Raw genomic sequence first — 19,535 nt, forward strand, 5'->3', positions numbered from 1 at the left:
GAGGGCTGTTCCTAGACAACTAGGCCTGGGTCTGCCCCCAAAACCTCTCAGATGTTTTTAGTTCTGAAGGGATTCCCATCTGCCCCTCACAGCATTGGCTATGCTGGCGAGGGGCCACAATGGAACAGGGAACAATAAAGATCTGAGATGCAGGCACTGTAGACACCTGAGCTTAGGCAGAGCTGGTGGCGAGCCCCAGTGCATCTCCAGATGCCAGTGGACTACAATTCCCATCAGCCCCTGCCAGCATGGCCAGTTGGCCAGGCTGGCAGGGGCTGATGGGAATTGTAACCCATAACATCTGGAGTGCCAAAGGTTCGCCACCATGGGCATAGGTGTTAAATGCGCGGCCCTCCAGATGTTATGGACTACAGTTCCCATCATCCCCTGCCAGCATCATGATGATGGGATAATGGGAACTGTAGTCCATAACATCTGGAGGGCGCCATCCATGGGTGTAGCAAGGGGCTGGGGGGGGGCGCTAGAGCCCCAGGTGCAACTTCCTACACTGCCGTGGTGGCGAACCTTTGGCACTCCAGATGTTATAGACTACAATTCCCATCAGCCCCTGCCAGCATGGCCAATTGGGGCTGATGGGAATTGTAGTCCATAACATCTGGAGTGCCAAAGGTTCGCCACCACAGTCCTACAGTTACTGGGGCGTGCATGCAGAGATGCCTCCCTCCACAACTGCACCTCGCCCCCAAACTCCCCATGGAATTCAAGGCAGGGGAGCACTTGAATGCCAGCCAATGGGGCTCACCCCCACCCCCCCGAACTCCATGTGGAGTACGGGGATGAGGTGCTGTTGTGGGGAGGGGTTGGAATGCCCCGGGCGAGCCCCGGACACCCCTGTACGCAGTTACGCCCCTGTGGCTCTCTCACCTCCCGTTTTACTACGTCAACCACAAACAGTGGCAGGGCATCCAGGAGTTCCACCAAGCCACCCTCAAAACCCACCCCGAGGGGCAATACACCCCCTCCCCAGCAGGATCTGGACCACGTCACGGTCTTCTCGTTTTCTTGGTGCTGGTTAAAGGCAGCACAGCGAGCCGCGTGTGCCCAGTGGGATCTCCCGGGCTCTTGCGTCTTCATGGGAATTTGAGACGTCCTGTTGAGCAAGCATAGGTGGGGGGGGTGAAGGTGTCACGGCTGGGTAGGGTTTGAAGGGCAGAGGCTGCCTTCCTAACCTGCCTTCAGCATGCCTTGCGCCACCACCATACAAAGCACAAGAAGGCTCCCAGCTCTCTCTCTCTCCCTCCCTCCCTCTGGAACTGCAGTGCCTTATCTCTGCCGGTTTTCTTAGCAGAGCCCGCCCCCCCACGCTCCCCCCCCCCCTTGACACAAGCCAGCCACCTTCCTTGAAGGCTTCAGCTGCTGCCTGAAACAGTTCACAAAGCTGAATTTGGTTGGCTCAATCTCCGGCCTCTTTCCTGGATGAGCTCCTGTCCGAAAAGTGGCCACTTCTGCTACAAAGATCGCCAGCCTCGTCTTTGGTGCCTCTGGAATCAGGCCCCAATTGGGGTGGCCTCCGCGTTCGCCTGCCTGGCACCGAGAAGATGCTGCTCTTGACTGAACTCCGTAGCCTGGGCCTTCCCCAGGAGAAGACCCCGTACGCATCCCTTGACAGTGTGATCTAGAAGCTGGATTTCGCCGAAATACGCCCGGGCTAGTCGATCAACAGTCAGGGGACAAGCTTTTTAAAAGCATTTTTCTGTAGGATTTGGGGGCTTTTAGACCAGGCGTCTGCAACCTGCGGCTCTCCAGATGTTCATGGACTACAAATCCCATCAGCCCCTGCCAGCAGGGCCAATTGGCTGGTGGGATTTGTAGTCCGTGAACATCTGGAGAGTCGCAGGTTGCAGACCCCTGTTTTAGACACTGGGGGGGCTTTTGTGACGAATCACAACATTGCCCGGAACAAATAGAGACGGGCGCCTTGATTGGGCTTTCATTGAAAATCCAGACAGCGGTACATTTTCAGCATCTCACGTCGCGCGATCTGGGTGCACGAGTGGCAGAGTTTTATTGGTCTGTTACAGCTCCGTTGGGGACGTCGCTGCCAAACGCGTTAGTTACAACTGGGACTGCGGGGGGGTTCGTGGGAACGCGGGTAGTTTAAGGCAAAAGTGGCTGTCTTGGCAAGGCAGGTTGGGTAAATAAAATAAAACGTTTGTGGGAGATTTGCGTCCGGCCTTCCTTCATGACTCCCGTCTCTTGAGATCACTGGTGGATTCAGAAAGCGAGCTGAAGGTGTGTTTCTCAAGCAAAGCCAAAGATGCCAGCGGAAAGCGACTCACGGACTGGAGGCAAAGAAACTGGGGGAGGGGGGAGAGGAGGAGGAGTGGAGTGGAGGAGTTTGGATTTATATCCCCCCTTTCTCTCCTGCAGGAGACTCAAAGGGGCTGACAATCTCCTTGCCCTTCCCCCCTCACAGCAAACACCCTGTGAGGTAGGTGGGGCTGAGAGAGCTCCGAGAAGCTGTGACTAGCCCAAGGTCACCCAGCTGGCGTGTGTGGGAGTGTACAATCTAATCTGAATTCCCCAGATAAGCCTCCACAGCTCAAACTCGGTTCCTCCAGATTAGATACACGAGCTCTTAACCTCCTATGCCAGTGCGACCATCTCCTTTTGTGCCACTGACTCAGTTGCTGCCGCCTCTGTGGGGCACCGCTGCTGCGTGCTGCGTTCCTATGGATGAGCCAGCGGGAGAAGACCTGTTTTTTCATTGATGTTTGGGTTGCTTTTCTTTTTTCTCAGTCTGTGTCCATTCAGTGAAGATTCCCAGACCCCCTGGTACGTTCTCATATGCTTACCCTTCTGTGCCAGCGGGTGAGGTAAAGAACACTGGAGTGACTTTGATTTGTAGTCGCCCTTTGTGAAGCGGGGCCAGGGGGCGGGGTCTGCTCTCCTCCCCCCGCCCCCCACTGTAGAGCTGAGTGGTTCCCAAAGCGGTTTGATTTAAAGGAGCAGCAGGTGCGTAGTGGCTAAGAGCAGGTGCACTCTGATCTGGAGGAACCGGGTTTGATTCCCAGCTCTGCCGCTTGAGTTGTGGAGGCTTCTCTGGGGGATTCAGATTAGCTGTACACTCCCACACACGCCAGCTGGGTGACCTTGGGCTAGTCACAGCTTCTCGGAGCTCTCTCAGCCCCACCCACCTCACAGGGTGTTTGTTGTGAGGGGGGAAGGGCAAGGAGATTGTAAGCCCCTTTGAGTCTCCTACAGGAGAGAAAGGGGGGATATAAATCCAAACTCTTCTTCTTCTTCTTCTTCTTCTTCTTCTTCTTCTTAAACATGTTGCCACCAGCAAGGCAAAAGGACTCCGCTGCGGGGCGTCGTGCTGGCGTGGTGTCTCGTGCAAACTCAGCTGCCCCTGCTGCAAAGCAACCTCGTGGTCCTGGCATTGTGTTGTACAGGTCATGGCTAAGTCTGTGCTGTCACCCCCCCCCCCCCCCCCCCCCGGAGAACGATTTGACATCATCTTTGAATCAGACCCCAGCATAATAGGTTGACTTATCCCTTGGCATGCTTTCGGGGTTTGAGCCCAGGCGGAGAAACTCATCCTGAAACTGAGCCCTGCAGACTTCTGGTTGAAACGGCTGCTGGTTTGGCTGAGGGGCCTGATCAGCTATTCCTTTTCATTGTGAGCCTGGGAGTTGCTCGGGCGCTGCCGCCCATCTCCTCATCATGCTTTGGTAAACGCTGGCCCCTGCTAGGGGTCGAAGCTACCAATTCTTCCCGCTGGAGGCAGCAAGTGCTCCAGTTTGGTTGCTCTATTGCACATACTCATACACACCCTGAATACCTACTCGGATCTCTGCGCCTTGATCCTCGGGAAGCTAAGCAGGGTCGGGGTCATCTGGGTTAGTACTCTTCTTGGATGAGGAGACCGCCTGGGAATACCGGGTGCTGTAGGCCCCAGCTTTGGTTCAGTTTCAGCCCCTTTCTTGGTAGTCCTGCTCGCGACAAAGCTTGAATTCCTGAAACTTCGTGAGCTGCATGCTCTTGAAGCAAAAAAAGCTTTGTAAAGCGGGAGGTGGTGATGGTCAGCCTCACCTGGATAGCTTTAAAAGGGCTTGGACAGATTTATGGGAGGAAAAGAGGCTGACCTGTGGCTACCAATCTTGATCCCTCCTTGATCTCCAGGATTGCAAATGCCTTTGCAGACCAGGTGCTCTGTGAGCAGCAGCAGCTGCAGAAGGCCATTGCTTTCACCCTCCTGCCTGTGCAGCTCCCTAAAGGTGGCACCTGGTGGGCCACCGCGAGTAGCAGAGGGCTGGGACTAGATCAGTGCAGATGGCTTAACCTTTTGGAGAGACCTGGGAGTGCCCAGAATCTTGCAACCCAAAACCCCACTTTGTATTTATCGCAGTAAGTGCCAACCTGGGCAATTTAACCTGAATACTGAGGTTTTATTAGTTTAGAAAAAGGCTCGGGTTAGCTCCCTCTTCCTCCACTCCCACCTGGGCTCGGAAAGCATGGGCCAGCGTTCGCCTAGGCCTCCAGGCAGAGTCCCCGCGAGATGCACTGCTCTCTGTGCCTCTCTCTAGCATCTCTGCCTCCTCTGTGCCCCTCAGGCAGCAGCCACTTGCTGAGACACAGGCACCAGGTCTGCCAGGCTGGCGAGTCCTCCCCTGCTCACTGCGTGCGCCATGTTGTGCCTCAGTGGCCTGTGGCTGGGTCAGTCTAGGATGTGTGTGTGTGTGGGGGGGGTGATTTTCCACCCCCCCACAAGATGAACTCTCTGTGTGCATGTGCCCATAGAGAGGGGGGGCTCGAGTGCCACCTCTGGCACCCGATGCTTGCATAGGTTCGCCATCACTGGACTAGATGGACTCTGGTCTGATCCAGCAGGTTCTTTCTGATGTTCTGATGAGAACTGCTTTAAGTTTTCAGCGCGGTACATGGGTGGTGAAGAGCTGTAGACTCTGGATCTGGAGGAGAACAGGGTTTGATTCTCTGCCCCTCCACAAGAAGCCTGCTGGGTGACCTTGGAGTCGGTCCCAGTTCTCTCAGGAACTCTTCTCATCCCCACAGACCTCATGCCATGTTGTCTGTTGTGGGAGAGGAAGGGAAAGAGCATTTGTAAGCTCTCTTTGAGACTCCTCTTTTGCAGGAGAGCAAGGCCAGGCTATAAGCATCCAAACTCCTCCTCTTCTTTCTGCTTCGCTTGTGCCATGAGGACAAACATATGTTGCCCTCAGCTGACAACACTTGAAAAGATCCCCTCCACGCCCCCATTTCGCCTCCCACCCCACAACCCAGGGTCTTCCTTTTCAACCCCCATCCTTCCATGTTTGGTTTTTGACGCAAAGGTGGGCTGTTTTCCTATTTAAACCTGACACTGTAAAGGGACCCTTCGGTTTGCACGCGTCAGAAAGGCTCCCACAATCTGTGGCGGGTCAGCATTTTCTTTCATTAATTTTCATTGCCACATTTGACTGAAAGAGCTTCAGGCGTGCCCGGAGATCGGTGGTATCAGTGTTCAAAAACCAATCACTGTCTTCATTTAACATCTGAAATGCAGCCTGATTTCAGTAACGTATAACCAGAGATGGGACCCAGCAGGTTCTCACAGGTTCCCGAGAGTAGGTTACTAATTATTTGTGTATTCTGAGAGGGGGTTACTAATTGGTGATTTTGCCACGTGATTTTGCACCTTTGAGTTACTTCCCTCCTCCTCCAGCAGTAGCGTGCAGGAACTTCTGAAGCAGTCTAGAAGCAGGAGGTGCCCGGCGGTGCGCGGCAGCCTGCTCTCGTGTGCATTCGCTTCTCGCCCAAGGATTCTCACATGCAGAGCGGCCGCGCCCTTGCCACAGTTCCCCGGGCCCCAGGAATGCTCCTTCCTCTGAATGCCCGGCCCGCAGCCTCCCATCGTTCCCTGCCCAGCCCCATTGGCGCTACGCCACTGTTTGAATCCCACCACCATGGGAACCTGTTACTAAAATTTTTGGATCCCACCACTGCGTATAACCCCACGTAGCAACTCTGTTTCAGCCCCCCTCCCACAACATAACCGTAAATAACGACAGTCACAAATAACTGGTACAGCACCTAGGATGTATTTTACTATGTACATCACTTCATGAGCACGGCAGGAGACGGTTTCCCCTCCCCTTTAAATAGGTCACACGAAAACATTGGAACCTTCTTCAAGTTTCTGAGCTGGGAAAGGACTTAACAGCTGTGGAAATAGCACAACGTTTTTCACATTTATATTATTTTACAGTGTCTCCTTAAGGTTTAGCTAAACCCCGGGAGGAAGCAAACGCATGTTTGTTAACTTGATTTAACAACCTTTTGTTTACCTGGCTTTGGGTGCGTCAGCCCTAACAAGGGAAAGCCACAGACAAAGGGAGTAGGTTTCAAGTGACACAGATCTCTTCATCAGGCGAAATGCAGCTGTTAGGTAGGTGAAGAAAGAAAGGGCGGGTCTAATGATTGCTTGCTCTGCGTCTGTGCTTAGGTAAAACTCCCCCCCCCCCCCGTCCCCTTTTGTTTTGTGGTTTGTTTCTAAGCCAAAAGATCCCTTAATAAAGGCTGGGAATTACAGTGGCCTACCACCTGGGCGATAATCAGAGGCTACAACCGTATCTTTATAAGGAAAGACAAAAGTCCACATAGCTCAGTGTTCCAGATTGTTAAAAAATATCTCTGCTCTAACAACAGCCCAGGCTGGAAGTCCGAGTGCCTTCCTGTTGCAACCGTGATGTTCGCAGAAAACATTTTAGAAGCGCCTGAAATGTATCAGAGGAGCCAACAAGCAAGCAGGAAATTGGAGTCAGAATTTTTTTTCCTAAAAGGAAGGTGAGTCTGTTGTACCCCTTGCAATAAATTAAGCTACGCAGATGGAGGATGGAGGAATTATCTTAGACCGGGATGTCAAACATGCAGCCCGGGATCAGAAGTCAGCCCCGTAAGGGGGCTTGTCAGCAGCAGAGTGGGATCCAGCAGGTTCTCACAGGTTCCCCGGTAGTAGGTTACCCATTATTTGTGTGTGCCAGAGAGGGGGTTAGCCAATGGGTGATTTATGGCCACGTGATTTTTGCCTTTAGTTACGCCCCTCACTCTCAGCAGTAAGCGCCAAGCAGGAACTCTTGTGAACCAGTCTGGCGGCGGAGGTGCACCGGCGCGGCTGGCAGCTCGCTGTCGCGCAGGTACGTCAAGCTTCCCGCCTGGGCACGCAGCTTACGCCGCGCCCTGTCTGCACAGCCCCGCCCAGCGATGCCCCACCCCCGGAATGCCCGGCCCCGCCCCATTGGCGCTACGCCACTGTTTGAACCCCACCACCATGGGAACCTGTTACTAAAATTTTTGGATCCCACCACTGGTTGTCAGGCCCCTAAATCAGCTGAGGCAACCTCCCCCCGGTTGCCTCACTTCTGGATCTTGGCTCTGGTTAGGAGGTGCTCAGCTGGCTTTGCCGGGCCTGGTAAAGCCCTCGTGGCAGCCCCTCACCCTGCTGCAGGCTTGCCAGTCCAGGACTGCTGCTCCCCCCCACACACACACACCCAGTGCTGTTCTGGGGAGTCAATGAGACAGCCCCGGTGCACTCCGGGCTCACCCAGCCCAACCCTAATCATATTTATGTCATATCCAGCCCTTGTGACAAACGAGTTCGACACCCCTCTCCCTTCTTAGACTAAAACTATCTTGGACTGAAAATTCTCCCCTCCTCTTTCAGTGGCCGAAGCAGTGGCGTAGGAGGTTAAGAGACTGCGTTAGTATCTAATCTGGAGGAACTGGTTTGATTCCCAGCTCTGGCCCCTGAGCTGCTGTGGAGGCTTATCTGGGAATTCAGGATTAGCTTGTGCACTCCCCACACACGCCAGCCAAGTGACCCTTGGGCCAGTCACAGCTTCCTCGGAGCTTTCAGCCCCACCCACCTCACAGGGTGCCTTTGCTGTGAGGGGAAGGCGCAAGGCGAGATTGTAAGCCCCTTTGAGTCTCCCTGCAGGAGAGAAAGGGGATATAAATCCAAATTCTTCTTCTCTTCTTTGTGTTCGCAGGCTGGGCGTTTTTCCCAGTCTTGCGACTTGAGGTTCACTTCAACCGCAGTTGTCAGGGACCGGACCAAGGCCTTTATAATGGGCTCTGTTACTCTGTTACCCCTTTCCATCCACCCCAATGGACAGAGTACCCCATCTCCTGTACCTGGAATTCGGGAGGTTGCCTCGTCACTTCTGCCCACTAGATGGAACTGAATGGCGCCTCGCTTAATTTTCCCCTCTCCACCTACTGCTCCAGCAGCTTGGTGGATGCTCGCTTTGACATAAAAAAGGATCAGACCCCAGTTTATCTACTACAAGGGTCTGTTTCCAACGCCAGCCGGCAGATGCGTCTGGAAGCAAGTTGTCGGCAGCTCTCTGCAGCTTCCCCAGGAGCTGGGATTCAGAAGCACGCCGGCTCTCATAGCGCAGAGTTGGCCAGGAGGCCAGTTGCTCTCCCCTGCAGGTATGCCGCAGTGTTCAAATGCCGCCAAAGCGATGTCCCCATCCTACCCTTCAACAGGCGACCCCGACCTCAACGAAAGAGGCCTAATTGTTTCTGGAGTGCTTCCTCAACACGTGATGAGGCTGGGGTCCTCGACGTTTGTTTTCCAGAGGTGGAGGGTCCTGATCGCGGATCTGGCGCTGGTGGACTGCAAAGAGCAATTCTCTGTGCACGCAGGGGTTCTCGCCGTCCTTCTCTCATGCGAGATCAAACGCCTGGAAGCCCGGTGATGGCGCGGCAGGCTTTCAAGCGGATCCCCAGGGCTTGGAAACACAGCCCCGTGTAAACGTCATCGATCGGGTAAAAGGGTATGTATTGAGAGATGGCGTGGAGCCACGGGGCCAGCATGCCTGAGAAGATGTAGCCCCCCGCCTCCCGCTAAGTCGGGATAGAAATTTCACGTGAAGTAATGCACTTCGGCACGTAGTACCTCTTGCTCTTTGCGGACCCGGAATGGCTTAGGCGTTGGGCTAACACTCTGGCCCACGTAGTGAGATCGTGGGCTTCCGCTGTCCAAAGAGCTCTTCAGGTAGTCCACCTAATCTTTGGCGTGTATGATGATGACTCACGTGGCCGCCGTCCCCTTTGAGAATAAAGCGGACGCCCCGCAGCTTCCCAGTGTCCAGTTGGAGGAAGAAGGAAGTCCTTCCAGCCGCGTAAGTTGAAGAAGGTGTCTTCAAAGTCCCACATCAAGATGTTCCCCAAATGTCTGGCTCTTCGTGATCTACCTCATGCGCTGCAGGTTGGGCCCGTGCCGCCCCTTGGCGGTTCTCCATCGCCATTAAAGTTCGCGACCGGTAACCCGTCGCGGCTCCCTTCTTGTCCCCTTAGGAGGTCCCGCGATCGCCTGGACGCATGCGCTTAAGTTCCCCGCAAAAGATTTGATAGCCAGGAGCAGAAACGTGCTGTTCTTGCTGCAGGAGCATTTCGACGGCTGGTCGATCAACAGCGGAAAGCTCCGGCATTCGTCGTACAAGATAAAGTCCCTATAAAGCTGTGAATAGGTCCCAAAGTTGCTCACCCTTTCCGCATCTCTCGGCCTGTCGCATTTATGCGCGGAGGCATTCTTCCACCCGGCGTCCAGCGCTTGGAAGATCTGGTGCTGCTTCCTGTTCCAGTAGGCGCTGGATTTCTGGATGCTCTTAAGAAGCTGGCTGTAGCAGGGACGCCATGGAAGCGGGAAGAGGCTTCCACACGGCATGCTTCAACGCCGTGTGGCCTGGACAAAGGCGTGAAGCTGCCTGTGGTTCGGCCAGTTGGCCCTCGTGAGGGGTCGAGAATCGGCCCTCTCCTGTTCCTTACGCGGACCACTCCAATGTGGAGGCTTTGAGGGCAACCAGCGTCAGCAGAGCGGTGGCCACCGTTACGCACCTCGAGCCTTTCATCTTCTTCCTGGAACACAGCAGAGGCCAAAAAAAATTAGGACTGAAAATAAAACGGTCAGCTTTGCCCTGTTAAATAAACCCCATCTTAATCTGGCCATTGTCGGCCACAAGGCTTTCATGTCGGAATTCACTGGGGTGTATGCGTTGTTTCGGACAATGCGCCGGTGTTCTAGCAGCATTTCTCCTGATCAGCGCTAGCCTGCATCTGTGGCTGGCGTCTTCAGAGGATGTGAGATCCAAGATGCCAGTCACAGATGCAGGTGAAACGTCGGGAGAGAATGCTGCTAGAACACGGCCATGCAGCCCGGAAACCACACAGCAAACCCACCCATCTTAATCCTTAGTGTCCACACAGTATGGGCCAAAGCTCTTGATGTTAATTATTTTTTATCTATATCCCACTTTTCTGCCCATTGGGGATTGAAAATGGCTTACAGCACTGGTGGCGAAAGCACTCCAGATGTTAAGGACTACAATTCCCATCAGCCCCTGCCAGCATGGCCAATTGGCCATGCTGGCAGGGGCTGATGGGAATTGTAGTCCATAACATCTGGAGTGCCAAAGGTTTGCCACCACAGGCTTACAGCATGGTTGGGTCACACAGGCCAAATGTAGCAGGCCAGGATGCTATATAACCCGTGGGGGGGGGGGGGCTTTTCGCAGGTCCTGCCCCCAAAATAAGCCTGTCCAATCCAGGTTTTTTCCCCCCAATCCAGGGTTTCCCCCCCCTCCAATCCAGGTTTTGTTTTGTTTTTTAAATCGCTAAACCAGCTATTCTTTTGAAAAATCCCAGGCCCCTTCCGCGCACGCAAAATAATGCATTTTCAAACCACTTTCACAACTGTTTGCAAGTGGATTTTGCTATTCCGCACAGCTTCAAAGAAGACTGAAAGCAGTTTGAAAGTGCATTAGTCTGCATGTGCGGAACGATCCCCAGGTTGGAGCCACTGCCCCACGAATGGCCAGGCAGGAGGCGTTCCATTTCCCTCCCTCCCACCGCGCTGTCCCCGGTCAGGGAGAATATGCTTCCATTTTCCAGCCATCGCAGGGAAGCCCCTTTTTCTCTTAAAATAATTTTTGAGCGTTGCGTCTGCGTAACTGTGCAGGCGCAACCGGTCGTATCATGGGACGATTGGCATTGCTGTGGGGCAATTCGTTTCTGCACGCCTGCGTAGCTACACATGTGTTGCAGGAAATTTTTTAAAGGGAAGCGTGTCCATGAATGAATGAGAGAAAGGGAAACAGGTTCCTTTATACCGACTTCATTTGCTGTGCGGAATCAACCGTTCTCTCCTTCATTTTAACTCCCCTGTGAGGTAGTTGAAGCTGAGAACCGCTCAGTCACGCAGCCAGCTACTGTGACCAGAGTGCTAGACTCAGTACGCTTTGAATGTACTCTTGATTTGTATTTCAAAAATGTCTGGCAATGCTCTAGAACCTATTTTTAAATGCCAAATAAAGGTTGTTGTTGTTGTTGTTGACTCAGGCAGGTGAAATTGGGGATTAAATCCTCATTCTGTCCTGACGCTCACTGTGTGACCATGGGCTAGTCCAGGGGTCTGCAGCCTGCGGCTCTCCAGATGTTCATGGACTACAGTTCCCACCAGCCCCTGCCAGCATGTAGTCTGTGAACATCTGGAGAGCCGCAGGTTGCAGACCCCTGGGCTAGTCATTCTCTCCCAGCCTAACTTACCTCATGAAGTTGTTAGGAAGCTAAAATGGAAGAGGGGAAACTATGTACAACCTTCTGAGTTCTTTGGGGGAACGGTGGGATAAGCTGGACATTTGGGGATAGTCAGGGGAGAGAATGTGCCTCAGTACAGAGGCGTATGGGGAGAAAATGGCACCCGGATACAACTCCTCCTCCGGGCGCTTGTCCGTGCCGCCCCTGGGCTCCCTTCAGCCCGGCTTCTTCCCTTCCCAGAGCCTGGGGGGAGCAGAAGCTGAGCTGGCCTCCAAGGACGAGCTTTTAAAAGCATGGAGGCTTGGGGGCGGGGCTCGGGGCGGGGCCATGCCCCCAAGCCCCGCCCAGGCTTTCGTGCTTTTAAAAGCACATCCGTGGAGGGCAGCCGGCTCAGCTCCTGCTCTCTCCACACTCTGGGGAGGGCAGAAGCCGGCCCGGGGGTGGGTGGGTGGGTGCTGTGATGGAGGGGCGCACGTTGGTTTGTCATATGGGGGGGCATCCGGCGCCCCCTCATGTGACCAAAAGGCGTGCAGCTAGGGACATCCTCGTGTCCCTAGGCCGGTACGCCCCTGCCTCAGTAGCAAAACATTTTCTTTGTTTGCAGAAGGTCCCTGGTTTAGCACGTCCAGTTAAAACCACCAGGTAAGGGATGATCTGAAGAGATTTTACTCAAGGCCACGGAAAGGGGTTGCTGTCTGAGTAGACCGGGGGTCTGCAACCTGCAGCTCTCCAGATGTTCATGGACTACAAATCCCATCAGCCCCTGCCAGCGTGGCCAATGGACTACAAATCCCATCAGCCAATTGGCCATGCTGGCTGGGCCTGATGGGAATTGTAGTCCGTGAACATCTGGAGAGCCGCAGGTTGCAGACCCCTGTAGTAAACAGTACAGACAATGGACCAAGGATCTGCCTTTGCGTACGTCAGCGTGCTGTGTTCCCGTGATCCGAGGCATAATAGCTGGCCCGTGCAACCAGGACTTCACTTTCGTGACAGGTGACGTTCAAACGAGGGGCCAAGAGTTTGCCGAGAAATGGAAACTGTATTTTATGTATTGTGCAGAAACAGTTTTAAAAACAATGTTTCGTTTGGATAATTTTTGCGTATTTCGCAGACGATAAAATTAACAGCTAGGCTCCTTCCCCCCAGCGAATGGGTATCCCGGTTGTCATTAAAATGTTATTGGCATAGCAGTGGAAATTAATTAAGGGAAAGTAGGACTACCCTGAATTTAAAAAAAAATTAAATATAGTATTTTATATGCATGGTATAATGTTTTGTTCTTATTTTCTGTGTGCTATTTTTGTGGGGGGGGGTTGGGTTTCAGTTTTCTATATTTTGATCATTTATATAAATGAGAAAATAATAAAAATATATTTAAAAACAAATCTGCACCATGGTCTTGTGAGCAGAGTGTGTTCCTTGCTGGTTACACTTTCTCCCAGTGGGTATCGGCAACCCAGAGACGGTGCAGAGAGGACAAAATAATCACAGGGTTGGAACATTTTCCATTATGACTCGAGGCTTTTTAAAAAGATAAACAAGTGACTTGAAGGACATGAATGCCGCTGGCTTTTGGGTCGCGTGAAGAAGGAGATTTTTTTTTTCTCTTCCGCTCACATAGAATTTGGAGTCACTGAACGAAACCAAGTAATTCATCGTCCGCCAATTGCTGCAGAATCATTCTTGCAGAACGGATTTGCTGCCAGTGATTGAAAAAGGATTGAATGCTGGATTTGTGTGGTTGGCAGTTCAGTGGAACCCTCACCTACAGAGGCAATATACCTTACAACACCAGATGACATTTAGTATTTCTTTTGTGCTTTCAACTTCCAAAGCATTTCAGGTAGGTTATTTTGGAAATCCTGACGACGTGTCACTAACGTTGGCCGGTCTTATTACAGATGGAGGAAGGACTGAGAAAGAATGTACGGAGGTTTATGAGTTTACGACAAAAATTAGGGACCTCTGAGATCCGAGTTGCTGAGATCAATCAACAGTGAGAAGTCAACACAACGTATTGCAGCCGACACACACAAAAAGATGTCAGTCAGTCATGAGTTGCAGAGGTTTGCGTGACGTACGGGCAGTTCCCGGTAACACGCACATTTTCTGACAGCCACACAATTAAGATCAAGGCATATATGATGCTGGACTTCCATACTTAGAACTCTAGTTACACAATTTATCCCTTGGTTTAAAAAAAAAAATCAGGTACGAGATGGGATTAGGGCTGTAGCCAGGGGTGGGATCCAGAAATTTTAGTAACAGGTTCCCATGGTGGTGGGATTCAAACAGTGGTGTAGCGCCAATGGGGCTGGGCGGGGCACGACGGGGGCGTGGCCGGGCATTCCGGGGGCGGGGCATTAATAATTTCTCTGTTGCTGTAAAAAACTCTTACTGTAAAAAAAAAGTTCCTAATTTCCAGCTGGTCTCTTTCTGTCCATAATTTAAACTCATTATAGCAAGTCCTATCGTCTACTGCCAACAGAAACGACTTCTCCTCTAATTGACTGCCTGTCAAATACTTAATACTTTCAAATACTTAATTTTGTTCCTAGAAATCAAAAGAAGGATACTTTCCTTAAACAAGGAACATATTCATAAAACATGTTTTTAAAACAGCCCAACAGGGAGAATTATCCCGTTTTCTACCTTCGCTAACCAGCCACATAGGAAACAACAGGACTTTATTATTTTTGGACCTAATGGAATTTCTAATAGAAAATCAGACCCAATTAGTAACCCCCTCTTGGCACACATAAATAATTAGTAACCCACTCTCGGGAACTGGTGAGAACCTGCTGGATCTCACCTCTGGCTGTAGCCATGGGGCAGGGGAAGGGGGCTAACTACCCAACACCCTTCCCTCTGGGCCTTTTCCCCAATCAAAAATGCTTGCTTTAAGCCTCAATAAGGAAAAAGACAGGCACCTTTTGGGCTGCCTGCCTTTTTCCCTGCTGGAAACAACCCAGGAGAGAATTTCTGACCAGGGAAAAGGGAGGGGGAATGAATCCCCTTTTCCCAACGACCACAAAGCTGACCAAGATTGGCCTCGATCCCATCCACAGGTGCTGTTGCTGCTCCAACATTGCAGCCGTAGAGCTCCCAGCATCCCATGTGTTTGAGCCCTTATCAGTTTAAGCCAGGGATCTGCAACCTGCGGCTCTCCAGATGTTCATGGACTACAATTCCCATCAGCCCCTGCCAGCATGGCTGATGGGAACTGTAGTCCACGAACATCTGGAGAGCCGCAGGTTGCAGACCCCTGGTTTAAGCAGAATGAGCACTCCCCGTCAGGATCTAAATCAGTATCTTTGCAATCTCAGTTTAAGACTGTCACAATAATGTCAGCACTGCATTCTTTTGGGGATGGCAATTCTCTAATAAACTCCTGTGCCCAAAGATCTTTTCCCTTGCAGGGGTCATTTCTTCACTTGTCTTTGTATTTCTGCTTCCTTTAAATGCTGACCCTTTAAGAAGCTTGGACCAGGGCTTCCTGCCCCTCTCGCACTCCCTCCTTCCAAATTTTTAACCACATTTTTGGCCTAGATTTGGGAACTCTTCATATTCAGTGTGGGTGTTTGACTTCACTTGGGGGCGGAGGCGGCAGCTGCTCAGGTTAAGATCGTGTGGTTTTCTTGCATCAGAGAAATTGCGCTGTCTATTTTGGGAGGAGGCAGAGAATAATGTAGAGATCTTTATAGGCTTGTATCCTTGAATCGTAAATGGCTGGTAAAAAATAAAAATCTTAACCTTTAATGTCAGGGGCATAAACGATGCGATTAAAAGCAGAAAAAAATACTAGTTATTTCCAACAGGAAGTGATCTGATATTTTAATGTTACCAGAAATCAATCCAGACAAGAAATATATCTATCACTTGCTGACTAAATATTTCCCCAAACTATTCCTTCCCTGGAACCTCCAAATCTACAGCAGTGGTTACTTTTCTAACACTCTTCCTATCTGTGTAACAAATTATTTGGCCGATCTAAAAGAAAAACATTCTTGAAGGGCAAAATTCTAGATAAAACCACAATTGGAACTATTTACTCACCTACCAAGGTGACTGAACAAGTTGCTGTCTACATTTAGGGAGCTGGAAACTGTTCAAGAAGGGGAATTACTGTTACTTTAACCATGTTCCGTATGACATACTTATCAAATGTGCAGACAACAAAAATTGCTATAGGAGAAGCTTATTTCTCTGGGTAACGTGCTAAAGAAAGTGTTGGATAATTGCATCTAAATTGCATCTAAAACTGCATCTAAAACTGCACATAGGGAAAGGGATTTTTTAAACCTCTCATACCTATATCGCATATTCTCATCTACGTTTGATTTTGTCAGGTTTATGTGACAACATCTTGTGTTGAAACAGGAAACTCTACAGGGTCTGTGCCTCAGGCCTGCGCAAAGCCGGTATTAAGCCCAGGCCAGATGGAAACTGTGGCTCCCATTTCAAACGGCTCATTAAGTATTTTTGTAATCTGTGCCAAATACGTATGATTTATGTATCACCCACTTTCATATTTTAATTGTCCTGCAAAACTGATCTGAAAGAACATAAGTTGGTTTCAGCTATCTGCATTTATTTATCTGTATTTTATTTGTATTCATCTTTTATGATTACGAATTTAAAATATTTATATTTTGTGCTAAATGATCCTCCTTGACTCTCTCTACAATATCAGCAGTCTTTACCAAAGAGGAAGAGGAAGAGAAGAAGTTTGGATTTATATCCCCCCCTTTCTCTCCTGCAAGGAGACTCAAAGGGGCTGACAATCTCTTTTCCCTTCCCCCCCTCACAACAAACACCCTGTGAGGTGGGTGGGGCTGAAAGATCACCCAAGGTCACCTAGCTGGCGTGTTTTGGAGTGTTTTGGAGTGCATAGGCCCGTGGTGGATGCTGGCCAGGGCTGATGGGAATTGTAGTCCATAACATCTGGAGTGCCAAAGGTTCACCATCACTGGCATAGGCTGATCAAGTTCCCCAGATAAGCCTCCACAGCTCAAGCGGCAGAGCAGGGAATCAAACCCGGTTCTCCAGATTAGAGTGCACCTGCTCTTAACCACTACACCACTGCTGATTTGCTTCTGCCTGAGGGAGTAGACCAGGGGTAGGGAACCTGCGGCTCGAGAGCCACATGCGGCTCTTCTGCCCTTGCACTGCGGCTCCACGAGCCGGTACGCCACTGGCCCCATCCTTCGTTCCCTCAGCTTCTCTTCACCAACTGCTCAAGCGTCCGGCTGGGCTGCGCCGCAGGCTTCCCCTCTCGCCTGCCCTATTGGAGCGGGGCGGGTGCTTTTCCGGCGGCCTGCGAGGCCGAGCCACTAGCCCCATCCTTGCCCTCCCTGCAGGTAGCAGGGCAGACGCATCCATGCACTTCTCAGTATGAGCAGAGTAAAAGGTAAAAAAACCCAATATATACAGTGTTATCTTTATTTTAAATGTCAAAAATTATTTGCGCCTCCAAGTGTTTTCTTTTCCCGTGGAAAACGGGTCCAAATGGCTCTTTGAGTGTTAAAGGTTCCCTACCCCTGGAGTAGACCCTCTCAAAATCATATGCCCAGGGTAGGTGGCCCATGTGCCTCCCTACTGCCCTATTCTGGCCTGATCTGTGTACATATTCAAAACTGTGTACATATTCAAAACTTTTTACTATATCAGCACGGGTATCTATGCCAAATACCGGCACAGTGTGTCGCCAAGGTCGATTGTACAAAGAAGTCCAAATGTTAAGGCCCTATCCAGGTGAAAGTAGTCTGCAGTATATTTAGTGGATGTTAATTTAAAAACTCACACCAAATAATACACGTATATATTTTGCTCTTATTATTCTCCCCTCCCTTTTAAGGCTATGTTCATGTGGTTATTCTGATTTTATCCTCTTGAATTACTGCGAAGTAAATTGGAAGAGAGGTGGCGGTTTACTCCAAGCCACCTAGTGAGATTGATAGCCAAGGAAGGATTTGGATTAAGGGTTGTTGGGTCCAAATCTGGAACTGCAGCTTTTTATGTTGTGTTGGTCTTTTCAGATGAATGAAGCAGACGCAAATCTTTCTGAGGATTAATAGTAAAACAAATGTCTCCCTGCTGCTTCGGACACCTGTTAACTCGGTGCAGTGAAACCTCGGTAATCGACGCCTTCGGTTTCCGCCGGTTTCGGTTTTCACCAGTCCCCCCCCCCCCCCAGCTGGTTTTTTGCCTCAGTTTTCGCCGGGTGCCTCCGTTTTCGGCTACGCCGTTTGCATAAATTTACGCTTTTTGCGTGAATCTGCTACGCTTTTTGCGTAAATTTACTCTTTTTGTGTAAATTCGTGAAGCCATTTGCGTAGTGCATGCGCAAACAGCGTAGCTTCGGTTTTCGCCGGTTTCGGTTTTCACCAAGCAGTGAAACCTCGGTAATCATTGCATTCGGTTTTCGCCAGTTTCGGTTTTCGCCAATCGCCCCCAGCTGGTTTTTTTCCTCAGTTTGCATAAATTTACGCTTTTTGCATAAATCTGCTACGCTATTTGCGTAAATTTACGCTTTTTGTGTGAATTTTTGTGTGAATTTTTTGCGTAAATTTACTCTTCGCCCCCAGCTGGTTTTTTTCCTCAGTTTGCATAAATTTACGCTTTTTGCATAAATCTGCTACGCTATTTGCGTAAATTTACGCTTTTTGTGTGAATTTTTGTGTGAATTTTTTGCGTAAATTTACTCTTTTTGTGTAAATTCGTGAAGCCATTTGCGTAAATTTACGCAAATGCTACGCTATTTGCGTAAATTTACGCTTTTTGTGTGAATTCGCTACGCCATGTGCGTAGTGCATGCGCAAACAGCGTAGCTTCGGTTTTCGCCAAGCATTGCCGGACGGATTGCCGGCGAAAACCGAGGTTCCACTGTACATGATTTGCATTTCTGCCATTAAGCAAGATGATGATCTTAAAAGAACATACAACCAGAATTGTTTGCGTCTGCATCTAAAGATCCAGGACAGAACCATCCTGAGCCAAGTTAAGCCCTTCTAAATCCATTAAAAGTGGGTTTATTAAGCTGTAACTGGGTGTTTTTTTTCAACATTTATGAAACATACAAGAAAAAAATAGAAGAAATAATAGAAAACAAACATGATTACATCAAAGAAAAGGAAATCTACCCCTCATTATATTAACTACATATTACATAATGGATCCCAATGTAACATTTTCTATTTATTAGAGAGACTTTATAAGGTTTTAGAATCTTTATCATTTATATACTTTTAAGCAGTTTTACTAGTCCATTTATTATAGCTAAACATTATTAAATTCCAGTCTTCAAATCTGTAACTGTTTCGTATTGCACTGAAAACAACATATTACTAAAAGGTAAAAGCTGTATTTAGTGAAATTGGAAGTAGATAAAAGATGATTTTACAGTAACCCATGGGGTACCAGCTCACAGTGCCTGAGATAAGCATCCCTCCATCTAGGAAAAAGTGACATGGAAAACTTTAACTGTGCTAAAGAAAATTGCTGGTTTGGAAGATCTGCAATTTTTTTAAAAAGCACTCATAGATTTTGAAGCTTCCCTTGGACTGGAAAAAGCTATTAAAAACCTAAAAGCAAAATATATCTTTAGCAAACATGAAACAGGTGCTACGACTAGCAGATTACTTGCTAGACCAGGGATCGGCAACCTTTACCACCCAAAGAGCCATTTGGACCTGTTTTCCACTGCCCCAAAGATCTACCAAGCCGGAGAGGTGGCTCTGTATGGAACCGCCTCCGGCTCAGCCCCGCCATTCACCTTCCCTTCCAGCGCTGGAAGGCGAAGGCGCTGGGCAGGGAAACCCCTCATCCCGACAAAGCAGGCAGCCGCCTGCTCCATGGGGCAGAGGGAAAATGGTGGTTGCAGCCTGCCCGTTGCCACCACATCTTGCGCTGTGGAAGGGAGCGGCGCCGGGCAGGGAAACCCCTTCTGCTTCTCTATGGGGCAGAGGGGG

The 19,535-nt window shown here is 50.2% G+C and overlaps 1 pseudogene; it reads right to left on the reverse strand.

Moving 5' to 3' along the window:
* Nucleotides 1-8,890: 8,890 nt before the first annotated feature.
* The window catches only part of LOC125435528, a 53,982-nt pseudogene continuing 43,337 nt past the window's right edge, over nucleotides 8,891-19,535 (reverse strand).

This window comes from Sphaerodactylus townsendi, linkage group LG06, assembly GCF_021028975.2.
Source record: "Sphaerodactylus townsendi isolate TG3544 linkage group LG06, MPM_Stown_v2.3, whole genome shotgun sequence".
NCBI lineage: Eukaryota > Metazoa > Chordata > Lepidosauria > Squamata > Sphaerodactylidae > Sphaerodactylus > Sphaerodactylus townsendi.